This window comes from Pezoporus flaviventris, unplaced genomic scaffold (genome assembly GCF_033815535.1).
Source record: "Pezoporus flaviventris isolate CSIRO_AGI_PZ_B2104156 unplaced genomic scaffold, CSIRO_AGI_Pfla_v1 ptg000013l, whole genome shotgun sequence".
Classification (NCBI taxonomy): Eukaryota; Metazoa; Chordata; class Aves; order Psittaciformes; family Psittacidae; genus Pezoporus; species Pezoporus flaviventris.
The window spans coordinates 40,809,030-40,819,051 of record NW_026892561.1 but is presented as its reverse complement, the minus strand read 5'-3'; the positions used below and the strand labels follow the sequence as shown (position 1 = coordinate 40,819,051).

Sequence of the window (10,022 nt, the reverse complement as noted above, 5' to 3'; positions counted from 1 at the left end):
GTGAGCAGGCTACTCTCACTAATGGCTGAAAAACTTGCCCTTCTACCTAGAATGCTGGAAGATCCCCAGAAACCTGAACAAGTCCTAGAAAGTTTGCATAAGCACCTATGCAAATGGCTAAGCACTGCCTTTATACCCTTGTTGGTCTGCATTCTATGGCAATCAAAACCCTTCTGCCCCAACCTCTGCTTTGTTCCAGAGGTAGCCTTTGAAGTGTGAGGCTCCCTGCTGTGGAGATGGCTTGTAGGGACAAGACAGCCAGGGGCTTTATTACTTGTCCTAGCTGGGAGCTAAACTGCCTCCTCTCAGCACATGCAGAGGATGATGTGAATCTTGTCTGCTCCAGCCACACCCAACCCCTGGAGACAGCCCCTATCTGATCCCAAGCACCTGGTGATTTTGTTTAAAGAAGATTAGAAAGCTTTATCAGCAGAGGATTGACAGGCAATCATCTTCAGCAGAGGAAAAAAATAAACCAGAGTGGTAGGACATCAACCTGTTGCAGCTGTCTGCACTATGACAGACCATTTCATGGCCTCAGCTGTGTGTTGCAAGAGGCAGTCATGGAAATATAATAAGGAGGCATCTCCACTACTATCCCAAGTCTGAAGGAGGGCTTCCATCTGCATTTGTTGGTGCCACCAACAAGCAGCACTATGTCTGTCTACACGCTTCTGCCTTTGTCCTGAGGAAACCATTACAGCTACAGGGATGCTACCACAAAAACAGGGGTGAGACTTGGCATTTGAAACTAAGCTAACTGATGCTTATTTCCTACACACACACAAAAGAAAGCATCATCTCCAGCAGACTGACCAGTTATTTCCAGTCAGCTGCTACTTCCAGAATGCTCTAAAGGTAACCAAGAGAAAAGGCCCTCAATTTTTATTAAACTTGTAAGTGCACTGCTTCTGTTTTCAGATCTGAATAAATAAATCATTGTGCACCTGAAAGCTTGTCTCCTTTTCCCATCTATACTAGCTGATCAAATAAAATATATTTGCCAGAAAGCTGTGTGTTGCCAGGTTAGAGTGAAATTTCTGCCGAGCTGAACATGAGCAACACCCAGCTACAAAGTACAAGCTCCCAGATTTGGTGATATTCAGTCTTTTTACTTAATTTCATTATAATTCATGCATTATTTTCTATGCTAAAAATGCTTAAATGCTTCAAAAGATAGTTTAATCTGCACTTAATTTACTTGTCTCCTTTCTGCAGCTTTGTAATTGCTACTAAATGCTTTAAAAACAGAACCAATAATACTAATAATACATCTTTGATACAGCTTTGAATTGCCACTTCCAAGATTTACTGCCTTGAATATCATAATTGCTTCTTTCCTTCTCTGGGACAACCTATGTGAAGGGTGCCCAGCCCCAAGGTACCCAAGCAAGGGATATGGAAGGCCCAGGAGTGGCAGCTAGGTTCAACAAAGAGCTCAAATCACAGGCAGCCCACAGTAATGAGGCAGGCTGGGGGAAGTCCGGGAGATCAGGATCAGCTCAGTTCAGCAGGCCATATAGCCAGAACAAGGCAATGATAGAGTTAGAGACCAATGCTGCTACAAGCCTATGTAAGAAAGAAACCCAGTTCTGGGGCTGACCTTATATGGGGCTCCTGGGCCTATGGGCAGAGGTGTCGGTAGGGAGCCCAGGTGAGGCTGATCAGGGGAATTTACACACTGAGCCACGAGAGATGTGGTTGTTAGGCTTATTTTTGTTAAATAAAATGTAGGATGTTAAAGACAGCTTCAGAAAGTCAGTTAAGTTAAAAACAACAAAACCCAAAACTGAAGAATCAATTCCAGTTTCAATATTATGACATACTATGCTTCCTCACTGCTTCTGGGATTTAAATTTCCAAGGGAAATATGGCTTCTTTTATTGCACAAAAACGAAAATAAAAAGACTGAATCATGAAGTAAAATATTAGGACCACTTCCACTGGTATCTTCCTCTTCCAACAGCTTCCCCACACCTGCCTCTCAACCTCTCTGCAGGGGACATGAGTTGGGCTAGGGAGCATGTAAGTTTCAGAACCAATGTTAGCATAAAAAGGCAGTAACATGCAGAACCTGGATTCTACTCTTATATTCATGAGGAAATAGAGAGGAAGACTTCCAAAAAGGGGCTTAATGTAATTTCTAGAGAAATCCTTTTACCATCTTTTACAAATCCTTCTTTACATGGAGTGCCAGATAAAGCCATCCAGTATTACCTCTGGTTTAGCACTACTTTGAGAGCTGGCAGCCTGGGAGTGCTATAGATCAATGCTCATCTCCTTGGGGGAGAACACTGCTTCCACTTTCCTGGCACCCTGCAGGCCAGTGGAGCACATAAAGATGTCACCAGACTACTGATACAACCTTGTGATAAAGCAGTTAAAATTTCATTAAAAATTGGATCAAACCCCATGTTTCCATAAAGGAGAACATTGTGTGAGTGCTTTATGGAAATGGGAAATAATCACAACATTTTCACAGCTATGGTATTAACAAAAATTCTGTGCCAGCATTAACTTCATGTTTTATATAAACTGTGAATGATGAGATATGAATTATATTGCCACTGAAAAAAGAACTGTATTCCACAGAATGTTTTCTACCTATAGTATTATTATGGCTAACAACTTTTAGACTGTTTCAGTAATAATTATTTAACATTTTTGTGGTCAAGCAAAATAAAGACAAGTGTTTGCATACACATGTTTTAAAATCAATTTTAGGTGATAGCAGGTTACCCTCTTGTTATTCCACAAGCAATAACTTTTTACATTATAGTTTGTTTTCACCTGTGATCTCATATTGTATTTTCTTTGACACCTTTATTTAGAAAGCTCTTTAGCTGTGTAGAGGGATTGCCTGGTACCATCTTCTTGGCATACTTCACACATTCATTTCCTTAACCTTGCCTTTTGGTCTACTCTCTTTGCTTCTGGTCACATACAACAGCTTAGGCTTTTGAGCATGAAAATACTTTGGTTTAACTGAAGTCTCTCAACACAATGTGGAAGCATCTGGATAAACAGGAGGTGACTAGATGATCAAACATCCGTTGGCTGTGGTATGAATCCTTGTTGATTTTAGTCTGTTTCTTCCAGCCGACGTTCAAACTAATGCCATCTTTTATTTTCCACCAGACATTTATTCTATTCCTTCTGGCAGACTACACAAACAGATTAAGAACCTCCAGGATATATTCCTTTTTATCTCTACAAGCTGGAGAGAAAGCATCTACATTTTTCACTCCATTTTTCCGTGTTGTATTATGAAGTTACAGCATTGGTGATGCTGAACTGGAGAAAGTGCAACACTAAGGGAAAATTAGTATGGGTGGGCTACATAACAAATACAAAGTTGATGTCACATCAAAGACTCCAAAAGAGTAAGCCCCGAATTCATACAAAACATTTGTTATCAGATCTTGTTTCTGTATGTATTTCTCAGAAGGGCTTGCCTCCACAGTTTCCAAAGAGTTGTGTTGTTTTCAGAACCAGAATGGTAGCAGGGGTACAATAGCTGCGTATAAACTCATAACATGTTTAAACTGCTCCTTTAATCATCTGTACTTTGTTAATTTTATGACAGACTCATAATATTCTATGTATCAAATTCTGGGTTACTGCTTCTCTCAGTTCGGTTCCTTTACTATAACCATGCTTTGACATTCTCACATTTGTAGGCTAGTCATAACTAGTTCCTTCAAGATTAACATAAACAGTGTTTCAAATATGCTGGTATCAGATTCCCAGCATTAATTAAAACAACATCCTTCAGATATGGATTCAATTTACATCCATGCATTCCATAGCAGGCTGCTCCTTCCCAATTATTTCATGTCAAAAAGCCTCAGTATAAATCTCAGAAAAATGAGTGTTCTGAAACCTGCTCAACAGCTCCTAACACCCTTAAACCTTGTGCTATTAAGCGAAGGAAAGATCTCAATGTCACTTTTTCATTATGGGTCAACATATGACTAAGCTGTATGTTTACACTGATAATAGCTGTATTATAAATATTTACATGGATTATATAGTTAGCAGTAAGGCGTAAGCAGTGCTAACCATATGCGTCACTCCCGTGCTAAGTGTACATGGATTATGAAAATGTTTTTGTTTATTTCTTCCTTATTTTCTTTCCAAGTATTGAACTCTCTTACTAATCAGGCATACCATACTTAGGAAGCAGAACCTGTATTGTTAATAGTTACCTGAATGGAAAGGGACATTGTCTTACCTGAATACTCATTTACTTAGACTCCCACTCTTCCTGTGACTTCTGTTACCCCTGCCATTACCAGTAAGTACCTGAAAATATGCAATATTAACAAATGATTGCTCAGGTTGTGAACTAGGAATAAAATCCAGATCTTCTAGGTCCCAGAAGAGAACCACAGTCTCAGGATTTGTACATCTAGTAATAAGATCTAGACCCGCACTCAGATAATAAATATGGCATCTTTAGGAATTATGGACTGGAATTATGACTGCATGAAAACTGAGTACACTACTACAGAAAATGGTGCCAATTGTAGAAAACCTGGTGTATGATAGAGAATCAGTAAGCCTACACATTTTTAACTCCCACATCTTGTGATTTCTATGAATTATAAGGATTAGCATTGAGGTAACAGATCAGAATGTGCCAAAACTAAAGAACTTGAGACAGTGTATCTAAATGGTGGCACACACTGAACCTGCCCTCCTCTTTTGGCTTCTGCTAGTTCTTGGAAGAGAGCACTATGCTGAAGTTGCTTTCTTTGGCAAAGTCTGCTCCTTCAACTTGATCTCCACCCTGTTTCTAGGAATTCAGCCCCTTTCAAGCCTGCCAGTCTGCAGAGCTGTGTGCTGTTTTTGGAAGAGCAGAATACAATTTTCTAATAAATTCTATGACATACTTGAATGAATTGCCAAAGTGTTCTATGAAACCTAAGTGCCACATAAATGATGGCAAAATAGGGCCTTTTACATGTAGCTTCTGCAATGGATTTTGTATGATTCATTTTTAGTCACATATTTGCATCATCAGCTTGCCAGTATTTCTATGATAACCTATTATTTTAGGCATTTATGATTTTCTCTATGTTCCCGACTGAATATTAGTAACAACGTTCACACTCTAGATACCTATATAAATTTGGGGGAATAATACTTAACACCAGTGACTAGCATTCCACAGAAGTGAAACTAATGTGTTCCTCTAATTACCTTTAATGAACGATTTAACTTACAGAACTAGTTACTGTTATGCATGGGTCCTAAGACGTTTTCAAAAGGAACCTAATTATGCATGTTAACGAGAAGTAGCACCAGTAACAGATATTTTCGCAGATGTTTCTACAATAAACACAATTCAAAGCCTTCCAAGTGAGAAGGTAAAAGATGCTTTTCTTACATGGAGCCGGTATTTTACCAGAGCGTATTCACTGAACGTTTTACTTAGAAAAGCAGCGCACTCACCACCTTTAGACACCCCCTATCTTCCCCAGTTTGTATTACCCGCAACACCGCCCCCCCTTGCCTGCAGTGTACATAAAGCTAACAGGAGGCGCTGTCCCTCTCCCAGATGAGTATCTCGGCGCCCGAGCAGAGCGCTGCAAGACTAGGCAACGGGCTTTGCACCATTAGGCCACACTAGGCCCGCCTGCCCTGCGTTACCCGCACGGTTCCACACAGCCCGCCCAACGAGGCCAGCTCAGCCGCCTCCCTGCGCACACGCACAGGAGGCACGTTCAAGGAGCCACCCCCCTCGCCGCTGAGTGGTTGTCGCTGTCACGTGGTGCGGCGCGGCGCGGGGGCGCTGGGCTGCTGCTGTTGCTGCGCCGCCACCGGAGAACGTGAGTGCTGTGGCGCGGAGGGGTGTGCGCGCCGCCGCAGTTGCCACTGCCACTGTAGCGGTTGCTGCTGCCGCTGCCGCCGCTCGGAGCTGGGTTGGCGGCTGCCATCAGCCATCGGCAGTCAGCTCCGAAGTGTCCCGCCGCTGCCTCCCGGAGGGCGTGGCCCGCTGCGCCCTCAGCCCGGCCCGGGGCGGCTCGGAAGGGCTTCGGCGGTGGTTGTCGTGGCATTGCGAGGTCGCTGGCCTGTGGGCTCCGCTCCGCCCCGCAGGGTGGGAGCCGGCAGTGAGGCGAGGCCCGGGCTTGGGTGTCGTGTCCGTCGAGCTGCCGCTCGCTTGTGCCCGGAGAGTGCCTCCGGTCCCAGACAAAACGCACTTCAGAGGTGCCTGGGCTGTGGTGGGCTTTCCCTGAAGGCTTTGGTTGACCGGAGCTGGCTTTTAGTAAGTTTCTCTCCTCCGAGCTTAGCTCGTTCCCCGCCGCTGAAAGCAGAGCGGTGGAGTGAAGTTTATGGGTGCTTGGAATAGCAGTGAGTTTCAGAAATCGCAGAATATCTAATATTTCACTTTTTTGACAGCTCTTAGGATTGCCCCCTGCCATCCCCTCTCTTCCCCTTTTCTTGAGAACTCTGCTCTTGCCAATGCTTTTGAGACGGTAGAAGGAAGCAGTGCCTGAAAAAGGTGACAGTTAAAACTGGCACAGATGTGGCAGTGCTGATGCCCAGGTTCCAAAACCGAGATACGATTGTCTTATCAGTCAGGTGCAGCAAATTAATTTTAAATGCAGCGACGCCTTAGTACGCACTGCTGCTCGTGACAGTTGGGTGGCTTCAACTTTTATTTACTGCCTTTTCCTACAGAGTATTTTTTACAGTTTGTGTAAATAATAAATTGAAAAAAAAAATCTTCCAGAATGATACGGCTTTCTTTCCTTGTTAGCATGATAGGGTGGTTTAAAGGCCGAATCCAAACCTGTAAATAACTATATCAAAGGAAAAGCAGTGTCAAATGTACTTAACCTATTATTTGGTAAGCTTTCTTGTGCTTGTGTAAATACTGCGTTTAAGTAAGGCAAGTGTTTGTAAACTGTGTTTAAATGATAGTGGGGTCGGTTCAATTTCCTGAGATAGTGCAGTGATCTCCCTGGAGTTGCGTTTTGTTAATTGCAAAAGATTTGAGGTCTTGACAAAAACTAAAACTAACACTTGAGAGTATGTATTTGTGAATTGCTTCTGTATTTAACCAATATTATTTGAAAAGCATTTAATTAGAAAGTAAGCTTCCTGTCCTTCAATTCTCCTACAAATTGCAGTCAAATTTTCACTCAAAGCAACAAACTAAGGAATGCTTAACTTTTAACAGCCCTTGTGCTTAACACTTCTGATGTGGAGTTAGGGGAGCATTTTTTTTTTTTTTTTTAAATTATGTCACAAGATTCTTGGTATAATTGAGGATGCTCTTCTGGTTTAAATACCCAGTTTTAGGGTTATGCAAGTGCAAATATTGCAGTCAAGCTTAAAAAAAAAATCCCCTCACTTCTGACCCTAATTAAAGTAGTTGAACATCTGTGCAGTTAAAATTCTGACTGTGGCCTTGTCTGGTCCACTGTTTTTCTGATGTAGTTTTGTTATCTTAAACTGTGATATAACTATAAATAATTATTATTTTAATTCTCTGGTTTGAATTATGTGTAAATGTGTCCTATTTTTTTGAGAGGTAGTTACTAATGAGATGGGGATAGTAAAAATATTTATTAAACCTTTACATGTCTTTCCTTCCGCAGAACTGGAAAGGGAAGTCCATTATCTCTCCTCAAACTATTATGATAAAGTAATTATGACTGACTAGAGAGCTTCAGCAATAGCTGAAGCTTCAAAGAAAGAAATTAATTTTTGATACATGCGTTTTTCTGTCTTGGTCGAAAGTCCTTTATCTGATTATATGTGGCATATAAATTTAGAGGTAAACTATCTCTGGGTTGCTTTTAGGTTTTCTAATAAAAAAAAAACCTAAACCCAAGCCCCTGACATTGCTATAGTGGCTCCTGTGTGGAGTCACAGACTTTTTTTTTGTGGTTGTTTTTCGGTGGAGGAAAACCTTAGTAATTTCTAAGGAGAGTTACTAAAATATAGACTTTGATAGGTGTAAGTTATAAAAATCAGACTCATAGAATAGTTAAGGTTGGAAGGGACTTTAAAGATCATCTAGTTCCAACCCCCTGCCACAAGCAGGGACACCTTCCACTAGACCATGCTGCTCAAGGCCTTGAACACCTGCAGGGATGGAGCAGCCACATCTTCTATGGGCAACCTGTGCCAGTGCCTCACCACCCTTATTGTAAATAAATTATTTCTTATATCCAATCCAAATTTATGCTTTTTAAAGCCATTCCACCTTGTACTATCTCCTGTCTTAGACTAAACTAAGTTAAATGATTTGACATTTGCAGCATAATTTTTTTATATGAAACTTATTTAAGCAAAACCTACTTCTTTTGACACTATATTCAGAATCGGCTTCTTGACTAGAATAAGCCATAATAGTGAAAAAGTTTTTTTTTATTAGGCTGTTGCTCTTCAGGAGCTGTTTGATATTGCATTATGAGGAGGCTGGTATGATCTTTGTCTCCAGAGGAGAAAACTTGTCGTGGTTTAAGCCCAGCCAGTAACTCAACCATGCAGCTGCTCGCTCACTCCCCCAGCTCACAGAGGGATGGGGAGGAGAATCAAAAGAATGTAACCCCCACGAGTTGAGATAAGAACAGTCCAGTAACTAAGGTGTAACAAAACCCCGCTACTGCTACCACCAATAATAATAACGATAAGAGAAATAACAAGGGCAGAGAATACAACTGCTCACCACCCTCTGACCGATACCCAGTCCGACCTGAGTAGCAGTCTGGGCCTTCTGGGTAACTACCCTCAGCTTATATACTGGGCATGACGTGCTGTGATATGGAATACCCTTTGGCTAGTCTGGGTCAGGTGACCTGTCTCTGCTTCCTCTCTGCTTCCCTTCCTCACTGGCAAAGCATGAGACTGAGAAAGTGCTTGGTCAGAGTAAACATTACTTAGCAACAACTAAAAGCATCAGTGTTATCAGTGTTATTCCCAGGCTGAAAGTCAAAAGCACAGCACTGCACCAGCTATTAAGAATGAGAAAAATGACTGCTATAGCTGAACCCAGGACAAAATTGAAACACATATTGCTACTGCATGTATTACAAGTAAATCCTTTTTGCCATAGATTAGGCCTTTGTTTTGAGGCATGTGAATAAACCACAGTGCTTGCCTACTGAAGGTAATGGGGAAACTGAAAAATCAGGAAGGAATGAGTTTAGTGGTAGATTAGGCACATAATAAATATGTTTTCAGTAATTTTCTGGATTGTAATTGTTGATCTGAATTTTCACAAACTGAAGAGGTTTCGAAGACTGTTACATGAAATAATTTTTCTGCTATTGCTAATACAGTACTTTTTTTACCTTTAAGTTCTCCCATTTCTTTTTCTTATTGCAACTAGGGATCATTGGTTTTGTTCAGTTTCTAGCTACTGTAAATTTCCCATAACATGTTGTATCAGCCTGGGGGTCAAGCTGGTGTTTCAATAGCGTAATGTAATTTCTGCTATAAGTCTTCTAGTCCATGCTTAGTCAACTTTGTTGGCTTCAAGGGAAGTTCTGACAGAAATTGTGCAGGTGATTCTAGTTGTACATGGTAGTGTAATAGCTCCTTAGAACTCAAGGACTGTTTGGGCAATCGGAATGACTGCTCTGTTTAAAGCTTTCAAATTTATATCTCTCTGGGAGTGGTGGCCTAAGGAAGCTTGTTGGTTCTAAGTGCTATGTCCTCACATGGCGTGAGGAGGTGTTGCCTGCTATGACTTCAGTGTCATTGTAGTCAACTGAAGAATTTAAAGACTTTGAATTAGAAGTGGATGCCATGTAGGAAATGAAGCAGGTGGATAACGTATAGTTGTATTAAGGACATTTTAGTGATCATGTTAGTAGTCTCAAATTATGACAGAGAATATAACTACTCTTTCCAATTATAAGCCTTACGGTCCAGTGGGTGCTCATTCTGATGTTCAGATTTGTATATTGAGCCTAATTAAATTTAAATATATGATAAACATATAAAGGAAGCTGATTTCTCTTTTGTGAAAGAAAACACAAGTCCAAGATTGACAGGGCTTC

The 10,022-nt window shown here is 41.2% G+C and overlaps 1 protein-coding gene across 4 annotated transcripts in view; it reads left to right on the top strand.

Annotated features, from left to right (window-relative positions):
• Positions 1 to 5,816: 5,816 nt before the first annotated feature.
• RHBDD1 (rhomboid domain containing 1) overlaps positions 5,817 to 10,022 on the top strand; it is a 46,226-nt gene continuing 42,020 nt past the window's right edge. Inside the window, exons 1-2 of one of the 4 annotated variants that reach the window (XM_061452999.1) lie at positions 5,817 to 5,834; positions 6,453 to 6,508. The gene's annotated coding sequence lies outside the window, so the exon portion shown is untranslated. Of the gene's footprint in view, positions 5,835 to 6,302; positions 6,509 to 10,022 lie in introns of those variants that run through there. The other 3 variants (XM_061453002.1, XM_061453000.1, XM_061452998.1) reach the window with 3 other exon arrangements.